The following is a 22,549-nucleotide window of genomic DNA, read 5'->3' on the forward strand; positions in this document are numbered from 1 at the left end:
CCGACAAACAAGGGACCGTAATATTCTTTTTTTTTTCCTCCCTCCCTCCCTCTCTCCCTTTTCATGGGCCTGCTAACAATTTTATGCTTTTAAAAATAAAAAGCAGGGAGATTCTCCCGTTCTTGAATAGGGTGGGGGTGGGGATTATTTGCTAGCTTTTGTGTGTGCATATACAGGAACTCAGAGAGGGAGGCAAATCCTGCTTTCAGGTATTGTGATTCTAGGACACATTTGCCCCCAGTTAAGTTGACTAGCAATACAACTGTTCTCTCTGTTCTCTATGATTGCTGGAAAGGGATAGATAGGGTCACTCGGAAATCTCCCCTCTTTCAGAGCAGAATCGTGATTTTTGCTGCTGTTCAATGGCACAGGATTCTACTGAGAACATTCTGCTATAATGCAGGCAATCTCCTGGGCCAGGAAGGCGCCTGATAAGCAAGGAACAGTGAGATCTTCTTACTTCTTATGCACAACCTCCAGTGAAGGAGAGTCCACCACCTTTCAAGGTGGTCCATTCCACTGTTGAACAGCTCTTACCGTCAGAAAGTTCTTCCTAACATTTAGTCAGGATCTCCTTTCTTGTAATGTGAATCCATTAGTTCTGATCCTACCCTCTGGAGTAGCAGAAAACAAACTACCATGCGGCACTCCTTTAGATACCTGAAGATGGCTATCTCAGTGGTCTACTAAACCCCCCTAGATCATTTTCACATGCACTGCTGTCAAGCCAGGTGCCCCCCACCCTACATTTGTGCATCTGGTTATTCCTGCCTAAGTGGAGGAGGAGGAGTTAGCACATTACTACTACTACTACTAGCACCACCACCACCACCACCACCACTCTGGGCAGCTTCCAACATATATAAAAACATTCTAAAACATTACACGTTAAAAAGCTTCCCTATACAAGGCTGCCTTCAGATGTCTTCTAAAGGTTGTATTATCTCCTTGACATCTGATACCAGGGTGGGTGCCACTACTGAGAAGACCCTCTGCCTGGTTCCCTGTAACTTCACTTCTCACCATGAGAGAAACACCAGAAGGCCCTCGGTGCTGGATCTCAGTGTCCTGGATGAACAATGGGGATGGAGATGCTCCTTCAGCTATCTTGTCTCTTGTTCCCATAACTGTTCTTGTGCTTTTTTCCTTTGCTGCGGGAAGTACCGAAGATCATGACTATGCTGTGCTAGTTTGAGACCAACATAACAGCAGCTGGCACAGAGGAACTGTAGGCTTGGCCTGCCTGTTTATCCTGATGTAAACTCAGACGACATCAATAAGAGACCCTCAGTCAAAGGCAACAGGTGAACAATATATGAAACACCTCAGCGGGAAATCTGAATGAGGGCCTTATCTAATTAAAGAGGGCATTGCCATGATTACCTGAATATCAGTCTAATTATTATTGGAAAGTGCATATTCACAGTGGAGGGTTTTAGGCTAAAAAGTTGATGAGCTGATCATTTGTGGTCATTTAAAAATCCCAAGGCACCCTTTGTATGATGAGTGGTTTTAATCTCAGTATCTTGGCTGGTTTCCAAACATTGGTAATAAATTACATTCCTCTCTTCCTAAATCCCCTATATTTTACCCCAGAGATGGACAAACTTCCACTGACAGACGAAGGCTTTCATCCACATGAATTGCAAACCTTTAATATTGGTGTTGGGGGGGGGGGGGAGGCAAAAAAAATCTTCATAGCTTTGCGGAGATGGGGGGAGGGTAGCAACTCAATAGTCTAAGAGTTCAATCCTTCAATTTAGTGTGGGAGTTCAAAACTGGGCATAGAGTTTACACTCCCCACAATCATTGCTCTGTTTATTTAAATAGAAAAAGTTGTTCTACACGCAGGTAAATTTGCATACAATATTGAGCTGCCCCCTCTACTGGAGTTAATGAGACAGCTTCTGTGCACATATATTCTTGTGTTCTGGGCTAGAGGGTTGGCCTAGGAATCGTAGAATTGTACAGTTGAAAGGAACCCCCTAAGGGACACCTAGTCCAACCCTCTGCAATACATGACAGACAGCCACTCAACCTCTGCTTGAAAGCCTCCAAGGAAGGAGAGTCCCGCCACCTCTCGCGGGAGTCTCTTCCACTGTCAAACAGACTCACTGTCAGAAAGTTCTTCCTGATGTTTAGTCAAAATCTCCTTTCTTGTAACTTGAATCCATTGGTTCGGGTCCCATCCTCCAGAGCAGGAGAAAACAAACTTGCTCCATCTTTCATTTGACAGCCATTTAGATATTTGAAAATGGGTATCGTATCTCCTCTCAGTCTCTTCTTATCCAGGCTAAACATACCCAACTCTTTCGACTGTTCCTCATAAGGCTTGGTTTTCATACCCCTGATCATCCTGATCACCCTCCTCTGCGCATATTCTAGCTTATCAACATCCTTCTTAAATTGTGGCACCCAGAACTGGACACAATTCTCCAGGTATGGTCTGATGAAGGCTCTATAAAAGATTTCAAATGGACAGGGCACCTGACACATGGGCAGAACAGTAAGATTGCGGTTTTCCGTTTTCTAGTACACAAGGGTATGAGAGAAGCGGGAAAGCTGGGTTCTCAAAAGAAGTGAAGAACCTGCTGTGGTGATAACTGTTGAAGGGGACTGTCTTTCTTCATCCCTAGTTATACTTTGAGAATGGCTTAACAATGAAGACTGTTTCCCTCTTTCAAGGCTAACAATTCCACTGTTGGAGAGTGTCCTTTTCTTTTCTTTTTCTTTTTTTAAAATTGTCTTTATTGAGTTAAAATACAAATACAGTCATACCTCATGTTACGATCGATCGCTGCAGGTTATGGCTTTTCAGGTTGCACTCCACGTGAACCTGGAAATACTGGAAAGGGTTACTTCTGGGTTTCGGCGCTCGCTCATGCGCAAAAGCACTAGATTGTGCTTCGCGCATGCGCAGAACCACCGAATTACATCACACATGTGCGCATATGCACCACTTCGTGATACGAACCCTGCGGGTTGCGGACGTGCCTCCGTCACAGATTACATCCGCAACCTTGAGTGTCCATTGTATATATACATTCGTACATAAATTTAAGAAGAAGAAAAAGGGTTAGAACAAAAAAAGTGAGAATGTCCTTTTCTTTTTTAAAAAAAAACAAAAACGAGGGGGGAGGACAAAATTAAAATGTGGAGGAAACAACAAGTGACTATACTGCCATTCAAGGATTGTTATTAATCTGAGAGATAACTACAGAGACCACAGTGTCACAAGTTTGCCGCTCACCCTATTTCCCCACAAGATGGAACACACTGCCCAATCCTGCACAAGGCCGAGACGATGCACTTCTCACTGCAAATTCTCCCTGTTTTGTCATTCTACAGAAGGGAATGTGACCACCAGCTTCAGCCAAAAGCACGTGCCTCTTCTGTAGGCAAACAATTTAAGATGGTTCAGTCCTATTACCAAGAGGAAGCAGGAGAAAACGATAAAAAGATGAAGGAGGCAATGTGAAAATGCTGAGCGCAAATATAAAGACTTCATAACAGGGTGTAACAGCTACAACTACTCAGAGACTGAAGGGTCCCTGCCATCCTGGATCATGAACTTCTCTTACACAATTTTCCTTCCATTGTGATGCCTCCCACTCTGAAAGCCTACTCATCTTCACATTCGAAGGATGGCATATGGGGAGAGGGAAGTGGGACAATGAGCTCAGAATAACTTATGTGGCAGCAACTGATACAAGATGAAGTCTCGCATAGAGCGATCGTTATCCCCACCACCACCACCAGGTTGTCCTGCAGCCGGCGCCTCAGAAAATATTTGTGGGGCTTTGCCACAGCTGCTGTTTCTGCCCTCTGGTAACTTATCACTGACAGCTTTGCTCTGAAAAACACCTTTGGTTTCAATCTTCTGAGGCATGGTCTACACCAGGGGTAGGGAAACCTCAGTGATGCTCAACGTTGGGGAACCCCAGTGCGCAACAAACCCTACTTATGACACCCCACTCAAGAGAGAGCATACAGCCACACAACCAAACACCAAATTGCCAGCAGGGGTGCGAGTCGGGACAGAATGTAATGGGAACAGTCAAATGGCCTACTAAGAACTAGATTTGCTGTGAGGGAATTCTATGAGCGATGACAGATGTTGTGGGGCAAAGAAGCTGCCTCAGTGTGATTGTATTTCATTTCCTGTAGGATTTGGGGGTCCTTCTGAATTAAAAGGCAGGATAGGGATCGAATGAGCAATAACAAAATAGGCTGTTCAATGTATCAGAGCTCTATCACCTCATTTACGTGTGTGTGTGTGTGTAAGTGGGGGGAGTGAATTTAGCATGAGGCCTATGGAAAAGTTGTTGATTTCTAGACTCTTTTGTGTGGAGATGAACAACGTAAATTAGATTTTAGGATAAGAAAGATTTGCCTTAAAAGCAGAAACAGCAATAGCTAAGGAACAAGCAAGAATAGACTAAAACCATCCCAAGTAAAAGATATATTTTTATTTTTCTTACTGGGGTGCCATCTTGATTTTCCTCCTCAAGCACCACAATGCCTTGGACCATCTGTGGATATCTGGAGGTACCCTTGCATCATAACCCTGTGCTAGCCCTCTGCAGATAAACAATATCCGCCAATTCGATCCATCTCTCTCCGAAAGATGCTGACAGAGAACATTAAACAAAACATCAGAAGAAGAAAAGGCAACTGAAGAAAAAAGACAAGCTTGCTTCACATCAGCATCAATTGGCCATGCTCCTTTGACACTTTCTTATTTTCCAACAAGCAATTTGATTTCACTCTGCCTCAAAGCAAAGTCATGGGGTTTCTTGAAAAGAAAAGGAACAACAAATATTAGTTATTTTAATGTATGTAACAATGATTTCAATGAACAAATGAAACAATGAATTCTGACTTTCCATGTCACTGTTGCCACACACTTCAATTTATGCATCAGAAGCTCTCTCTCTCTTTTCCAATTTATGTGGGAAGGATGGGGCAGAACGACATCCATAGTCTCTGCTTCCAACCCTACAGAAAGATCACAGGTCTGTGGGTCAGGTGAGACCCCTATCTGGATTGGATGAGACCCCCCCCCTATCTGAAATTCCGGCGAGCTGTAGCCAGTCAGTATAGACAATACTGAGATAGATGGACCAACGGCCTCACTTAGTATTCCAGTCGTCTTATTTATTTTATTTAACAAAGCTAATATGCTGCTAACATGCTGTGAATAAACCTCTAAGCGGCTGCTGCCTCCCCATGTTCAGCTGAAGGTGGTCTGACTGCAGCCTAAATCGGGGACCCCAATCACACAGCCTACACATGTACTCTCTCTGTTTGGGAGCCTTAGGGTACAGAGTAAATTTCATTAATCTCAATGGGGATTGCTTCTAGTAGACAAGTATAGGATTGCACTCTTAATTCATCAAAATGTGCTGATCTGAGATGCAAGGAGGGCATGCATAACCCCAATGCCACACACATCCCATGCACACGGTATTGTAATGTGCAGAGAGCCCGATTGCTAGTATTTTCAAAGTTTTTTGCTTCATTGGAATGAATCTGGCAAACTGAAGATGCCACTACCAAAACAGGCTAGCAGAGTCCAGTTCAAAAGAAGACACAAAATACATATTTTCAGCTTTAAAAGAAAGTGTTTGTGCAAAAGTGTTCGTCAATAAGCTTTTTATCAGTACAGTGGCACCTCGGGTTAAGAACTTCATTCATTCTGGAGGTCCTTTCTTAACCTGAAACTGTTCGTTAACCTGAGGTACCACTTTAGCTAATGGGGCCTCCCGTTGCTGGTGCACGGTTTCTGTTCTCATCCTGAGGTAATGTTCTACTTCCGGGTTAGCGGAGTCTGTAACCCAAAGTGTTTGTAACCCGAGGTGTTTGTAATCTGAGGTACCATTGTAGTAGTTCTTACTGTCATGGTAATGTCCACATTCCAAAACAGGAAGGCTCATGAGAATTATAAAGCCACTATTTAAATTTTCCACAATGTCCCTGATGCCACATCTCTCGGTGATATTGTGGGAGATTAAAACAGCGGTTAGGCTCAGCTGCCCAGTGCTGCATGAAGCACTACCACCATCACGAGGGAAACCCACCAGGCCCACTGACTGAGTTAACATCAGACATCGCTTTGCCTGTCACACCTTGTCCATCAAACTCAGAGCTGAAACCCTGAATAGTATGAGTACCATGAAATAACACTTGCTCTTGAGGAAGACACACTTGTTATGCAGTTTATCTGTTGACCTGAGATTCCTTCTTTAATTGATACCTTTTAATGGGATTGTTTCACTGAGTGTTTTAATTAGGGAAATTTATATGAGATTGTTTTATCGTGTATTCTAACCATGGTAAGGTAAAGGTAAAGGGACCCCTGACCATTAGGTCCGGTCTCGAACAACTCTGGGGTTGCGGCGCTCATCTTGCTTTACTGGCCAAGGGAGCCGGCGTACAGCTTCCGGGTCATGTGGCCAGCATGACTAAGCCGCTTCTGGCAAACCAGAGCAGTGCACAGAAACGCCGTTTACCTTCCCGCCAGAGTGGTACCTATTTATCTACTTGCACTTCGTGGTATATTTTACTACTATTCTGTGTTTTAATAAGAAGTCATTAAACAATACATACATTTTTAGCAGCAGCAACACATTTTTTCCTGAGGTTTTTATTATTATTTTAAAAAATGGGGGACTACTCAGTCTCCCATCTGCATTCTTAAGTGACTGCAGTGGGGGCAGGGGTGCTAACTTGAATAAAATATTGGGCGGGCAGGTAAACCAGGTGAGCCCAGCCCCACATAATCTATCACACACACACCACTTGAATAGCAATGCCCATCAAATTTGGGGGGAGCAGTCCCCTCAAATATTTAGGGGGGGGGCAAAGACCCCCCAGCCCCTAGGAGCTGTCTACTATGAGTGGAGGGTATTCAATGTGCTTTTCAGAATGTGCAAACTGATCCGCAGTGAGTTTCACAAGGTCAAGAGGAAGTGTGAAACAGAAAGAGGTGTGGAATAAGCCAGGTTGCCATCCTATGGGACGACACCCAATCACCTTTGTCTCTGACTAATTTCCCCCTACTGACCTTTACATTTCAGAAGGGACAATTGTGAAAAGCAAATATTTGGGTCAGATTTGTTCCAAGGACTTAAGATGCGTTGCTTTGATTTCTGTATTGTTCACTCAAGCTTTTATCAACATAATCTGAAGGAACATGAAAGCTTCGCAAAGGCTCAGACTGTGCCAGATTTGGTAAGGATTTTATCTGAAAATGGAAAAAGACAATGGTGTGTAACCAGTAAGGTAAGCAGAATGAACATAGGTATCTATTTCCTAAAGGTGGTCTGATTCTAGCAGGAGATTTCCCGCCCAGACTTTCCATTTAAGGGGAGAGTTAGGGCACCCATATGGGTGGGCTCTAGATATGTGGGGCCCTTAGCCCTCCATATCCCTCTCCTATGTCAGTGCTACCTAGGTAAACTTCAGGCTTAGCAATTGGCCTGGGCAAACCTACCATTTAAAATTTCCCACAATCCCCTGGGGCGATGCTATGATGAACATTCCAAGGCATTGTAGGGAATTTTAAATGATGGCTTGAAACCACCCAATGCAGGGGCCCTAGAGAACCTATTGCCAGTGGACCCTACCAGGGCGACAGAGCCCAGGCAGTTGCGCAAAACTGCCAGGTAGCATCAGCAGTCTCGATACCCACTTAACTTCCATGCCACATAAGCAGTAAACACATTCTTCAACAGTCTTCCACAACCTCCCCCCCCCCCCAAATGTTGTTCGAGGCCATCCACACAAGCCAGAATGACTTGGGTTGCCATATTTCAAAAAGTGAAAATCTGGGCACAAGAGTTGTTGAACTTTTTTCTGCCCAGATGCTGTTTATGGAGGGGGGGGCAAATCCCGGCTATGTCTGGGAGATTCCAGACGTATGGCAGCCCTAAGAATGACCAATGGTCAGGGATGATAGGAGAAAGTTTGACATCCAAGTACCCATGCATTACCTTAGCCTTTCCATCCCATTTTCTCTGGACCCTGAAGTTGGGGGTCAAAGGCATGCCAATCTTTAAAAAGGTATATACTTTTAAAATTCTGAACTGATACACCCTAGAGAGTGCTCACAGTTCTTAAACCTGCAAATGAGAACGTTCCAACAGTTCATTTGAGCTTTCATAATCATACCAAACAGATGTGTAGGGTACAAATAAAATTTATTATTATTACCTACTGCACACTTGACACCAGCGTCACAGCAGCAACACCAGTGACTAAAGCATGAAAAATAGGGACCTGGTTTCATATAAATGAATTTGAAAATGAAGGATTTAAAATTGTAGAGAAAGGAAAATTAGTACATTTCCCCACCTCTCCATACCAACCTCCCAATATAGACTTAAGGGGCCAGATATGAAGTCCTACACATTACTTTATAATAGAAAATGATACATTTTTTAAAAAAAAATCAAATTTTAAAAATACCTTATGCATAATGATTTCATTTGACATCTACAAGCCACCATCATAAACATTTAAATACTCATATAATCATAGCCATATGTGGAGCTATTCTCTTTGCAGCTACTTGGTAGACATTTTACAGAAGTCCCTGCACATTATTTGCATTAACGTCAATTAGGTGAACAACCATAAAAGCAAGTGACATTTTGAGAAAATACAGAGAAGCCTAAATGAATAACACGGGGCACAATACAGCTTGAGTTAGCAGCACAGTATATGAGGCCCATTGGAAAAGATCAGAGAGCAGTGCCTTGTACTGAGTTAGGCCCAGCTCAGTAGTACCCACACAGGCTACCAGCAGCTCTCCAAGGTATTCCCCAGCTTAACCTGGAGATTCCAGGGAATGGACCTGGGACGTTCTGTACATGAAGATCATGTGTTATACCTCTGGTCCTTTCGATGACAGAGATTCAAGCATATAGAACATAGAATTGTAGAGTTGGAAGGGACCCTGAAGATCATCTTCTAGACCAACCCCCCGCAATGCAGGAATATGCAGCCGTCCCGTACAGGGATCGAACCAGCAACCGTGGCGTTATCAGCACCATGCTCTAACCAGCTGAGCTATCCAGGCATGTTTAGCTCTTCCTTTTTAGTGGGACTTTAAAGTGCACAATTCTAGCCGCATGTTGTAGGCTGATCTAGCCTTAGAGAGGCACAAAGGGAAGGCTAGCTAGATGTGCTGATATTATTTTGGTGCCCTGGGCCTTATTCCTCATGTGTTGTGAATGATACACGAATTGCTTATTACAGGCAACAACTATTATTATTATTATTATTTATTGAATATATACCCTGCCCTTCCTCCACAAGAAGTCTAGGGCATCACGCAGAGCAAGTATAGGTTAGGGAAGAGAGACAACCTCATCCCTAAATGATAGCGAGCGGGGGCTGTCCCCCACATTTTTTTCCAATGCATTTCATTCCTTCCCACCTTGTTCCCTCTGATTTTCACTCATGTTCCCAACATTCCTGTCTTTTTCTTTCCTTCTTTCTCCCTTATTTCCCTGCCTGCCTGTTCCTGTTTTCTGTTGGTTTCTGAAAGTCCAGGGGCACGTGAGGGGCAAACTGCTTGTGTAATAAGAGCAGGGGCAAGAGAGAATAAACCCTGCATTGTAGGCTGGGCTTCAACTTTTCCTTGATCTCACTGTTGAGTAGCCCTTGCTTGTCCACCCAGCTGTAAACGGATGCTTAATCCACTGGGATTAGGAAATCAAAAGGCGACTTCACGCAGTGAGCCTCAGTATACTGCCATGTGTTCTGCTACAAAGTCGTAGAAACTGTCTACCTTAAAACAAACTTGCCTCATGAGCTGGAAGCATTGACCTTTGGTCTGATGATATAAGGAGGAGCACGTAGGTTTCATGGTAAAGAAGTCACGTCGTCTGAAGGCTGCAATCCTAAACACTTACTGTTTAGTTTGCAATCTGTTTATTAGCCTGCAACAACACCTTTGGACTTTAACCCAAGATCTTACAAGTTTTTAAATATCGAGAGCCTTCGGTTCATCAGTTTTAATGGGTCTACTCTTGGGTGTGACAAGTGGGTGGGTGTATATTATCGCCCTGCCTTCAACCCACATCAACTGTTTTCTGTTCCTCCTGTGGTGCGGCACCCAAGACCAGTCCACATACGTTTTTATGGTTGTTTACAAGCCATTGAATCACCCTCGGTTTCTACTTGGAACAGCTTTCGTCTTGTCAGCTACGCCCTGCTCTGAATTATTCTCAGCTCCTCCATACATACTATTTCAGTGCAGGGCCCAAAAGGCGAATGGGAATGTTCTTTTAAACATTTTTACCGAGGCAATTTTGTAATAGTAAACAAGCAACATACTTTTGCTGTCACCGCAAAAGCTACCCACCACAACCTTGCAGACAGTCCTTGCATTCCAGCTCAGCTCTGCGTTTACTAACAACTTCAAAACAATCCAACCTTGAACCATTCGAAGAGTTCCCATTTATATGGCTTCTGAAAAATGTTAGCCAAGCCCTTGTCTGGTATCACCCAAGAATGCCAGTCTTTCTATTACGAGTAGCCTTTACTCATTTCCAGGAAAGTAGCCATGTTAGGGCCCTTCCACATAAGAGGTTGATTGTGGAATTAATTGGTGTCAGTCATGGACTTGAGTTTTTTGCCCCATCCAAATGATGCCGCCATCCTCAAGATGCCAGTCATTACTTTAAAAAAAAAAAAGTAATCTGCCTCTGAAAATTGTAAGAATGACCACCCCTTCTCCACGTACACACACAACTGTCAATGCTGGAAAAAGTCAAAGGCAACGACTTCAGCCCAATGCATGAGTTAACAGTCATTCCATCTTCTCAGATATATTGTACTATGAGCTGTCAAGACCAGACCATCCAAGTGTCCCTATTTCCCAGTGACAGTCTCGAATTTACAGAAGCTGTCCCAGTTTCTGATTTCATCCCATAATGTCCCGCTTTTCCTTAGGAAGTCCATATTTTCTTCAGAGAAATGTTGGAGGGCATTGTGTTATGTGACTTTTGTTGTTGTTCAGTCGTTCAGTCGTGTCCGACTCTTCGTGACCCCATGGACCAGAGCACGCCAGGCACGCCTATCCTTCACTGCCTCTCGTAGTTTGGCCAAACTCATGTTAGTAGCTTCGAGAACACTGTCCAACCATCTCATCCTCTGTCGTCCCCTTCTCCTTGTGCCCTCCATCTTTCCCAACATCAGGGTCTTTTCTAGGGAGTCTTCTCTTCTCATGAGGTGGCCAAAGTACTGGAGCCTCAACTTCAGGATCTGTCCTTCTAGTGAGCACTCGGGGCTGATTCTTTGAGAATGGATAGGTTTGATCTTCTTGCAGTCCATGGGACTCTCAAGAGTCTCCTCCAGCACCACCATAATTCAAAAGCATCAATTCTTCGGCGACTTTACAACCTTTAAAAGACAATTGAAGGCAGCCCTGTATAGGGAAGATTTTTTAAAAAAATGTTTTATTAAGTTTTAATATATGTTGGAAGCCACCCAGAGTGGCTAAGGCAACCCAGTCAGATGGGCGGGTTATAAATAAAATAATAATAGTAAGAGTAGTAGTTGTAATAATAATAATAATAATAATAATAATAATAATAATAATTGAATAAAAGGTAAAGGGACGCCTGACCATTAGGTCCCGTTGCAAACAACCCTGGGGTTGTGGCACTCATCTCACTTTACTGTCCGAGGGAGCCGGTATACAGCTTCCGGGTCACGTGGCTAGCATGACTAAGCCGCTTCTGGTGAACCAGAGCAGTGCATGAAAATGCCATTTACCTTCCCGCTGGAGCAGTACCTATTTATCTACTTGCACTTTGACGTGCTTTCGAACTGCTAGGTGGGCAGGAGCAGGGACCGAGCGACGGGAGCTCACCCCGTCGTGGGGATTCGAACCGCCGACCTGCTGATTGGCAAGCCCTAGGCTCTGTAGTTTAACCCGCTTCCCAATAATAATTGAATAAAGGTAAAGGTAAAGGGACCCCTGACCATTAGGGAGAGTATGTGAGACTCAGGAGACATACCGGTAACTGAAAACCTGATGGTCTTCTGGCACATATGCATGCTTGCTTACAACATTAAAGAAAGAAACCTCAGTAGCTCTCCGAAAAAGCAAATGAAAACCCTCCCAAAACACCTCACCAGCATTTTAGCGGTGGCACGCACCAGGGATAATGACCGCTCTTGGTTAATAAGGACAGTTGGGACATATGTCAAATAGCATTTCAATATACACGTCATCACACCCTTAAAAACGACAACAAACGTTTCATTTAGTTTTCATGAGCAATTTACATTTCAGTTGAAGTTTCTGAAGAGGAGCCCTTTGGCACAGAATTTGCAAGAGAAACGCTGCAAAAGGTATTTCTCCCTCTCTTAGGGAACTGAGGTACGGGAGCCTTCTCTGTTCTGCCACTCCAGAGACATATGTTCTGCTATCCCACCAGTTATGAAGTGATTATTAGAGTGGCACAAACAGATTTTTTTTTAAAACAAAGCGAAGGTGCTATTTTCTCAGGTTCTGCGAGAACACACACACTAATTTTTACCCATCCAATCTGTTCTCTAGGAGCTCAATGTCCGCAGGGTTTATGAGGCCATCTTAGGTGTTGGAGTTTTAGCAACTTTTATAGGGTGCTACCTTACAGCAGAAGTTTGAAAGGTGGGGGGAGAAGAAGTGGAAGAGAACAATACAAGTTTAAAGTCTGTGGGGAGGGAATAATTTAAAAACGAATTCGAAGTTATTCACCCAGACTTTGCCTTGATAATAATGCAAACAAAGCCATGCTTTAAAAGGCAACTCTCTGAGGAAACCATGAATGGTCAACTGAAGCAGGGCCTCTGATTTATTATTTCAGATACAGTGGTACCTCGGTGTTCAAACGTCTCCGATGACGAACATTTCGGTTTTCGAACATGCCTCGGAAGTCAAACATGTCACGCGGCGTCTGCATCAAGTTTTCCGTACTGAGGCTTCCATATTGAGTTTTCAGTTTTCGAACGTTTCAGAACTCAAACAGTCTTCCGGAACGGATTGCGTTCGAAAACCGAGGTACCACGCTGTATTTGTATAAACCTTAATATTCAGAATTTCTAAGCAGTGTGTCTAAAATCGTTTTTTATAAGAAAATTGTTGATTGAGAATTCTTGACATAAAATACAGTAAGAATCAGACTAGTCTACAGAACAAGAATTGAAAAAGCAAGAGGAGAAAGAGAAAGAGAGAAAAAACGGGGGGGAAACTGTAAGGCCCTTTTTCATATTTTTATCATATATATCCTATAATTTAACCACACGCAAAGAGGTAGATCCTCCCATCTCCCACCTGGGATCCTACTTCTTCTCTCTGGGAGACCCTTTCATTTTTTATTTTTTTATAAGATATTTTATTATTTTCAGATTAAACAACAAAAACACAATACAGACACAAACACATAATAAAGAAAACATAATAAACACATAAACAAAAACATCAAAAAATAAAAGAAAACTTATACATACCTACATACACAGGAACAATAAACTGTCATTATTTAATTCTAGTTTCTATCTTGTTTGGGGGGGGACTTCCCCCGTTCCCTCAACTGCGTTCAATATTAATATACTTTGGTAACTTTGTAACTATTTTCTTAACATTAACCACTCTTCTTAATCGTCTTCAAGATATTAATTAATCAGATATAATTCATTACTTTCTGGGAGACCCTTTCAATCCTGCCTTTCATGCCAGGACCCCCCTTCTCCAACTGTTCGCTTCCCGTGTGTGTCCTCTTCAGTCCAATTTAAAGGACTCCTCCCACCCACCCTAAAAAGCTTTTTATAAATGTTTAATACAGAGAATATGAACCATTAAAATTCATCATGCCAACAAACTGAACTACCTTAACATGCCTATTGAAATAAAGTCTTTGTCATGCACCTGAGGTTCAGCAAGGAGGGTGCCTGTCTAATCTCAGGTGGGTGGGAGTTCCACAGGCTTGGGCCCGCTATACCGAATGTACAGCTTCAAGTGTCATGCAGCTGAACTGGAGGGTGGGGAGGGGAGGGGAGGGGACCCACCAACAGAGACCCTGAAAACCTCAGAGTTTGGGAAGGGGTGTTAAATCAACAGTTAATGGATTTCACATTGACCAAATGATTTAAACAACTATTTATTAAGAAGCTGTAGAAGGAGTTAAAGGGGCTTGTTTTGTTCTAGGCAATTGGGTAGTTTATGAAGGCGCAGGAGCAGAGCAAGTAAATAAATAAAAAAATTGGCAACACCATTTTTAAATGCATGCCTTGACCTGTCACAAAGGTTTGGTTGGAGTGGTTAACAAATGTGTCCTATAGGTATAAGACCACCACAAACCACCTTTCTCTGGACACCCTAGCATTTGTAAATTTGGTGCATGGACCCCCCTTCAGAAATGTTAGAAAGGAATCCATTGTTTAAATGGGCATTGGCAAAAATCTCTCAAAGTTTTCAGAGGCCCTACTGCACCATTTTTGATTAACAGTAGGGTGCACCTTCCGGGGGAAATGTGCCCCAAATTGATTTTTCAATGGGTCGCAAAGTTAAAAGTCTTCTCGTTTGCTCGTTTCTGTCTCCAGAGATAGGACAAAAGTTGTTCCAGGGCAGGGACACACACACACACACACACACACACACACACACACACAACTTTCTGACTTTTTAAGAAAACAGTGTCAGTGCATCTGAGAACCGTCTATAGAATGAAACATCCTCTTTGCTAGAGGAAAAAGTATTAAACCAATGTTTCCAGAAATAGGTATTGGTTTACACTGAGACAAATATACTTACCACTTCCTAATAAAGAATGTGCAAGGAGCCATTCTCTCTCTCTTCTGTTGAAACACCTCCGCACCATCTTCTTAGAAAATGTAACCACATGTGTGCTATCAAGCTTCTTGAACTGGAGTTTTAAATACAGTGATGGAGTGGTAAATTCTGAAGTGCAGAAGCTCATCGTGACACCCCCATAGCCACGTTCCCAAAGAGAGTCGAAAAGATCCAGGCAGCTGTGTTGATCCAAATACAAATACACACACACACACACACATACACATGGTAAGGGTAAAGGTAAAGGGACCCCTGACCGTTAGGTCCAGTCGCAAGCAACTCTGGGGTTGTGGCGCTCATCTCACTTTACTGGCCGAGGGAGCCGGCGTACAGCTTCCGGGTCATGTAGCCAGCATGTCTAAGCCGCTTCTGGCGAACCAGAGCAGCGCACGGAAACGCCGTTTACCTTCCCACCGGAGCGGTACCTATCTATCTACTTGCACTTTGTGCTTTCAAACTGCTAGGTTGGCAGGAGCAGGGACCAAGCAATGGGAACTCACCCCTTCATGGGGATTCGAACCGCCAACCTTCTGATCGGCAAGCCCTAGGCTCTTGGTTTAACCCACAGCGCCACCCGTGTCCCTACATATACAGGTACATATATATACATACATATACACAAATATACACCCACCAAAAAGCAGCAGTACGTAGCATAATAGCATCAGCTCACAATCACAGAATAGATTTTTATAGAAGAAATTCAACTCGAAAGACAAATGGAGCTTTAACAAAAGCTGAAATGAAACCTTTTGATTTTAATTAGAAATGGAGACAACCTTGCAGAGCGGTGTTGCCATTTGAATGGATAGCCTGAAGTAGGGACCCTGTCAAAGGAAACGAAAAAGTATCTAGCCTCTGCATTAATGTTTTCCTCATTCTCTGGATTCCCCCTATTCTGAAATTTACTAGACTAGTCTAGCAAACCGCTGTGACTTGGTGCAACTGCGTGAAGGAGAAGGATCCAAGGGAAATACTTTCACGAAGGTCTTGTTGTGGGCACATTTAGCATGTTTGCTGAAGGCTAGTGCCCATGAAGTTATTAGCTGCTATCACTGATCAATGACCAGTGGTGGTACAGTGGTGGAGACTTAGGCAGGCATGAACCTTGAGATTGTTCAATGGGAGTTTCTACATCAGCATAGTGCCTGAGGATCCCCCAGGACCCTCTTGAGATGGCTGGAAGTTATTGTGTGTGACACTGATGTTGGAGAGAATGGCCTGCTAATCTAGGCACTGTGAAAGCAGAGCCCCAAACAACAGAATAGGCAATTTGTCCCAGAAACTATTTGGACAGGTGCTGCAATATCAGCCCATCATTTACTGAACTTCGTGATGGTAAGCAATAAAATGAAATCCAGCATTATAGCCACAAGTAGTTTCCTGCCTCAGAGCAACTTGTTCTACTAGCAATCCTAGGGATGGCAATGGCTTTTGGGGACATTCACAGGCAGACAGTATGTTTGTGGCGGGTCAGTTCCAACAGCCAAGTGGACATGTGGTCAAGAACAAGGGTTGCTGCCACAATCCCGCTCATTCAGTGTGCCTACAGTCAATGCTTAAAGAAGGCTTAGCATGTGCACCTTTAAAATACTGTGATGAGTTGGTGGGTGATAGACTTCTCCTAATCCCTAGGACCAATAGGTGCTAGAATTGAATTAAGGCTTGGGTGTCAAAAGCTAATTGGGAGAGGCTAGTCTCCTATGGAGGAGACTCTTGAGAGTCCCATGGACTGCAAGAAGATCAAACCAATCCATTTTCAAGGAAATCGGCCCCGAGTGCTCACTAGAAGGACAGATCCTGAAGTTGAGGCTCCAGTACTTTGGCCACCTCATGAGAAGAGAAGACTCCCTGGAAAAGACCCTGATGTTGGGAAAGATGGAGGGCACAAGGAGAAGGGGACAACAGAGGATGAGATGGTTGGACAGTGTTCTTGAAGCTACTAACATGAGTTTGGCCAAACTGCGGGAGGCAGTGAAGGATAGGCGTGTCTGGCATGCTCTGGTCCATGGGGTCATGAAGAGTCGGACACGACTGAACGACTGAACAACAACAAAGTCTCCTATGTGAGATGATTGCTAGACCTGTGTGTATTTGGGCTGTGTGTTGAGCCTTTTTAACCCTCCAGAATTAGCATGTGTGAAAAGCTAATTTCCCAAACTGTGTATTAGGCACTTCTAAATCTTAGGGAATCAACGTGGGTTAAGAACTAATCAAGACAAATTAATTTCCTTGTAGGTGGTTGCCTGGAGGTAATGACCCATCAGCACACAGTAATGACATATGTGTAAATAAACCATATGTCATTAAGACATCAGTCTCTGCTGTGCCTCACTTTCCAAAAGAAAACATAAACCCTGATAGGCGTGCCTGGTATCCCTGGAATCTCGCATTGCTGTCAATATTGGGGTGGCATGTAACAATACTTTTGCAGGAAATTTATTGTACTTAATTTCACTTTCCCCAATATCTTCCCTGTAACTTTATAAATATTTCTGCCAAAGCAAACATTTTCGACTGAAATTTACTTGTTGTAAAATCTGAGGAATAATACGCATGGTCCTTCATTTCAGACACTGAACAATGGGGCCAAACTTGTTCTCTTGGAAGTCTGTAAGAAAACAGAGTGATTTTTCAAGCCATTGTGTCAGCATTGTGCTTTGATGTCTGAGAGCACACAGGCACTGAACAGGAGCTCAGCATCACTGATATTAAGCGACTGCAATGTCTCTGGTGGGTTCTTTTCGTGGAATCAAAGAGACTCCTCCTCAATCTGCCAGGACTTTAAATACAGAACAGCCTGGCCTGCAAAGGATGTTTAGCCAGTCTTGAATTCTTGGATTGCTGAAAGAAACAAGACTGCAAAGAATTGGAATATTGAGTAGGAGGGACCGGGGGGGGGGGGCAACCCACCACACTGTTTCACTGTGTGTGTCCTCTGTGCAAAAAGAAGGGGGTAAAACATCTTTGCAAATTCAATGCAGCTATGATAGATGTACGTTGTATCTTGTCAAAAAAAAATTAGCAGTTTGTGTGTATGTGTGTTTGCAGGAGATAGCGAGAGAGAGATCTTTCTCTGCACCATTTAATGTGCTTTGCTGTTGAAACAGCAGATATCCTTGATTAATAACAAAAGGGTTTTCTCTTCTCTCCCCCTGCCTTCCCCCCCTCCGCCTCTTAGGGATCAGAGTCGTTTCCCACCCTCTGTATGCAAACCCAGCAACACAAACTGTGTCCATTAGCATTTCAAGGAACTTCCTATTAAAGAGCGGCAATAAAGCTCCTCTCCGTGGGTAAAATCCATTTTGTCCTCTCTGGTGACATCTGTTCTAACTTCTCAAGCCAAAAAGGAAACCAGATAATGCCACAGAGCCTTTTGATTTACTGTATTGGCACTTGCAGCAATGTGTCGAACTCTGAAAGCATGTAACCCTAGTGGACGTACATGGCTGTGTCAATGGCAACATCTGCATATTCCCACCACATAGTGTGAACGGAAGGAATTCCAGAACTCCCTTCCCCGGCTTTTTTACTATCACACTTCACATTCCCATTCTTGCTTGGTCTGCTGTTGGACAAAATGCATTTTAAAACACCACCACCACCACTTTTGCTGTGTATAGGCTGCTGCTGGTTTTCATACCCTCCAACATTTATCCGATGAAAATAGGGACGTCTATTATTATTATTATTATTATTATTATTATTATTATTATTATACCCCGCCCATGTGACTGGGTTGCCCCAATCACTCTGGATGGCTTATAAAAACATAATAAAACATTAAACATTTTTTTTAAAAAAAAACTTCTCTATACAGGGATGCATTCAGGTGTCTTCTAAATGTTGTATAGTTACTCATCTCCTTGGCTTGGGGGGGTTGCATAACTCCATACCATCCAACATTTCTCTGATGAAAATATGGATTTCCTACCATACCCTCTACCATTTCTCCAATGAAAACAGGGGTGTCCTGAGGAAAGTGGGACATCCTGGGATCAAATCAGAAACCAGGACGGCTTCTGAAAATCCGGGACTGTCCCTGGAAAATAGGGATACTTGGAGGGTCTGGCTCTGAACCCCTCTTTTCCCACAAGTTGGCTTTCATTCATAAAACAATAAATAATAATAGTCAAGCAGACGATCAGCCCAGATGACCAATTACTAAATGGTCACTTGCTACAATACGTATGCAGATTTTACAAAATGTTGGGCTTGAATGGTAGCCTGCAACCAACCTTGAATTATTATTTTTGGGGGGGGGGACAGAGAGACATGGGAATCTTGGTATTTATACTTCAGTTACAGACACCTGAACAATGCAGGATAAAAGACCAAATTTAAAACGTGCAGGATTGTTACTCCTTTATACCATCTGTGCTGTATAGGCCTTAGCTCTTTTACATTGGTCATCCTGGGAACAAAAAGCTGAAAGCAGATTCCAGCAGTTTTTCCATTCACTATTCATTCAGAGGTTCATCAGCTCCATATGGATTCAGCCAACTGCTGTGTTAAATCAGAGGCCTTTCCCAGAATTGACATGGTAATGAAGTCATGGTATTACTCGCAGAAAAGGGCTCTATAGGTATTCTACTCTTCAACAAACCCAGCCTTTTCACCCTATTCAGTCCCCAAAATAGACTCAAACCATTCCAACATCTGTGAACTGGGTTCTGGTCTTTGGGTGAGCGATGTGTTTTATGACATCAACATGTTTTAAGCACTGGTTAACAAGACTCCTACATGGTCCTGGGAAAACGCAACAGATCCCAATGTATGGGGCACTTGCTAATATGTACTGCATCCCCTTTTTATTCATTTGCACTCAAAAACATATTTAAACCTCACACTTGATCTGTAACCCGAGTGCAAGTCTTATAAACATTGTCTTTGCTAAGGAACACTTAAAAAAAAAGCTGCCAAATAGTTTAAAGGACAAATAGTTTGAATGACTTTCTAATAGCTAATGAACCAGTGCCTTTTTATCAAGTTGCAAAAAAAAGTTTGAATTCAGACTGATCAAGGATAAGGGAAATACATGATTTTGTAGTAAACTATCTGCAGATCAGGCAGACCCTGATCAAGAGATAGTGATTATTAGCTTGTGAAAGCACATTTCTGCTTATCCATCACCCGCTGGATTAGTAGCGGCACATGCAAAAGCCACATGTGCAAAACCATGTGCATGTGGTCCACAATGCTAGATCTCTCTCACTTGGGATTTTAAAAGGTGATTTTAAGCCACTTGGGATTTTAAAAGGTGAACACCAGCACTTTTGAACCAATCCCAAATGCTATGCAACAATTGCAAAAATGCAAATGTAACATACAAACAGCTGCAAATTATGACAACTGCTTACTGCTGCACAAGTAAGGGCTAATAAGCACAGACGTGCCTCCCCCCCCCCCCCACTTCTTTTTCTTTGCTTTCACAAAGTCAGTGAGAGGTTGGGAGGAAACGCTCTGGCATTCATGAAAGGAAAGACACATGCACACAGGTGTGGTCGACAGATGGATCTTGCATAGTAGATTACTCAGAAAAGTTTACTTCCCATGATGTAATTCTACTGCCTGAACATTAAGATGACAACTGCTGAGTCACACAGAACTGGCCAGTCCCATGTGATCCTGTGCTTGCAAGTTCTTTAAAGTTTAAAGTACAACCAGATAGAAAACTCAAAAGAACTTTGCTTTAAAAACACAGCAAGGGACAGAAGAGATGGCCTGCGTGTCACGTTAAACTACTTAAAAGCAGCCTTGGCTTCCCCAACTGTGGTTTGCTTGAAATAAACAAATCACAAATGCTGCGTCATGTGCAATGCTAAGCCAGCCTCTGTCTCTCCTCCTTATCCACCTTACTTTCTGGTATAGCACAAGCAGGAGCAGGGAAGGAGCAAATCAGGACCATAGCTGTCAACTTTTCCCTTTCCTTGCGAGGAATCCTATTCGGAATAAGGGAAGGTACGTAGTGTGCGCACGCTCAGAGGATGACCTCCAAACCATCCTAAATATCTTTGCAGAAGCTTACGAAATGCTTGGCCTATCACTCAACACCCAATAAACCAAAGTGCTGCACCAACAAGTACAAAATAACCCCTCTGCAACGCCACAAATCCAACTCAATGATGTAACGTTGGAAAACGCCAATCACTTCTCCTACCTAGGTAGTTATCTTTCCACAAGGGCCAACATTGATGCTGAAATCCAGCATCGCCTCTCCTGGTTGAAGTGCAGTGTGTTTGAGGACCAGGACATTTGCAGGGAAACCAAAATGCTTGTTTACAAAGCTATTGTACTACCAACCTTACTATATGCTTGTCAGTGGCGTAGCAAGCCTCTGCGCTGCTGGGGGCAGCGGCAGCGCAGAGGCACCCCCCTGGGGGAGGGGCACAACGCGTGCGTCGTGACGTCATCATGACGTCACGGCGCATGTGGATGCAGAAAGGGGGAATTCCCCCCTTTCCCCGGCTTTTTTTCGGCGGGGGGTGGTGGCCAGCGAGGAGGGGGTGACAAGCGTGACACACACCCCCTCGCTGGCCCGCCCCCCCGCCGAAAAAAAGCGGCGGAAAGGGGGAAAAGAAGCAGAGCAGGCGCTTGGATGTGCATGCTCTGCTTCCTTCCCCCCCTTCCCAGCGGTTTTTTCGGCGGGGGGTGGGCCAGCGAAGAGGGGGTGTCATGCCAGTGACAGGTATGACACCCCCCACTGGCCCGTGCCCCCCCACCGAAAAAAGTGGCGGAAAGGGGAAAAAGAAGCAGAGCAGGCGCTTGGATGTGCATGCTCTGCTTCCTCCCCCCCTCCCAGCAGTTTTTTCCGGCGGGGGGTGGGCCAGCGAAGAGAGGGTGTCATGCCAGTGACAAGTGTGACACCCCCCCTCGCTGGCCCGTGCCCCCCCCCACCGAAAAAAGCAGCGGAAAGGGGAAAAAGAGAACCAGAGCAGGCGCTTGGATGCGCCTGCTCTGCTTCCTTTCCCCCCCTCCCAGCGGTTTTTTTTCGGCGGGGGATGGGCCAGCGAAGAGGGGGTGTCATGCCAGCGTGACACCCCCTCCTCGCTGGCCCACCCCCCACCGAAAAATAGCTGCTGGAAGGGGGAAAAGGCGACAAGCCCCCGTTCAGGGCCGCCCAGCGGGGCGGGGTGGGAGGGGGCGGCCAAAGTGTCACCCCCCTTCCCTGGAACTAGGGGCGGCCCACCCCCCCTTTGCGACGCCCCTGATGCTTGTGAAACATGGACCACTTATAAATGCCATCTCCAACTCCACGAAAGATTCCATCAACAGTGTCTCCGAAAAATTTTACACATCACTTGGGAAGACAGACGAACTAATATCAGTGTAATGGAAGAAGCAAGATCACCAGTGTTGAAGCAATGATTCTTCAACATCAACTTCGTTGGTCTAGTCATGTTGTGCGGATGTCTGATGATTGTCTTCCAAAGCAACTACTGTATTCCGAACTTAAAAATAGAAAGCGTAATGCTGGTGGTCAACAAAAGAGGTTTCAAGACTGTCTCAAGGCAAATCTTTAAAAAGTGTAGTATAAACACTGACAACTGGGAAACACTGGCCTGCGAGTGCTCCAGTTGGAGAACAGCCTTTACCAAAGGTGTCATGGGCTTTGAAGACACTCGAACTCAGGACGCAAGGGAGAAACGTGCTAAGAGGAAGGCACGCTTGGCAAATCCACACAGTGATCAACTCCCA

The 22,549-nt window shown here is 44.1% G+C and overlaps 1 long non-coding RNA gene across 1 annotated transcript; it reads right to left on the reverse strand.

Moving 5' to 3' along the window:
• Positions 1 to 4,454: 4,454 nt before the first annotated feature.
• Positions 4,455 to 15,023, reverse strand: LOC117043423. The gene is made up of 2 exons (XR_004426186.1): positions 14,813 to 15,023; positions 4,455 to 4,795 (listed from the first exon to the last, which is right to left on the reverse strand). It is a non-coding gene; the product is annotated as an uncharacterized LOC117043423 (long non-coding RNA).
• Between the last annotated feature and the right edge of the window lie 7,526 nt (positions 15,024 to 22,549).

Source organism: Lacerta agilis, chromosome 3 (genome assembly GCF_009819535.1).
Source record: "Lacerta agilis isolate rLacAgi1 chromosome 3, rLacAgi1.pri, whole genome shotgun sequence".
Taxonomy (NCBI): domain Eukaryota; kingdom Metazoa; phylum Chordata; class Lepidosauria; order Squamata; family Lacertidae; genus Lacerta; species Lacerta agilis.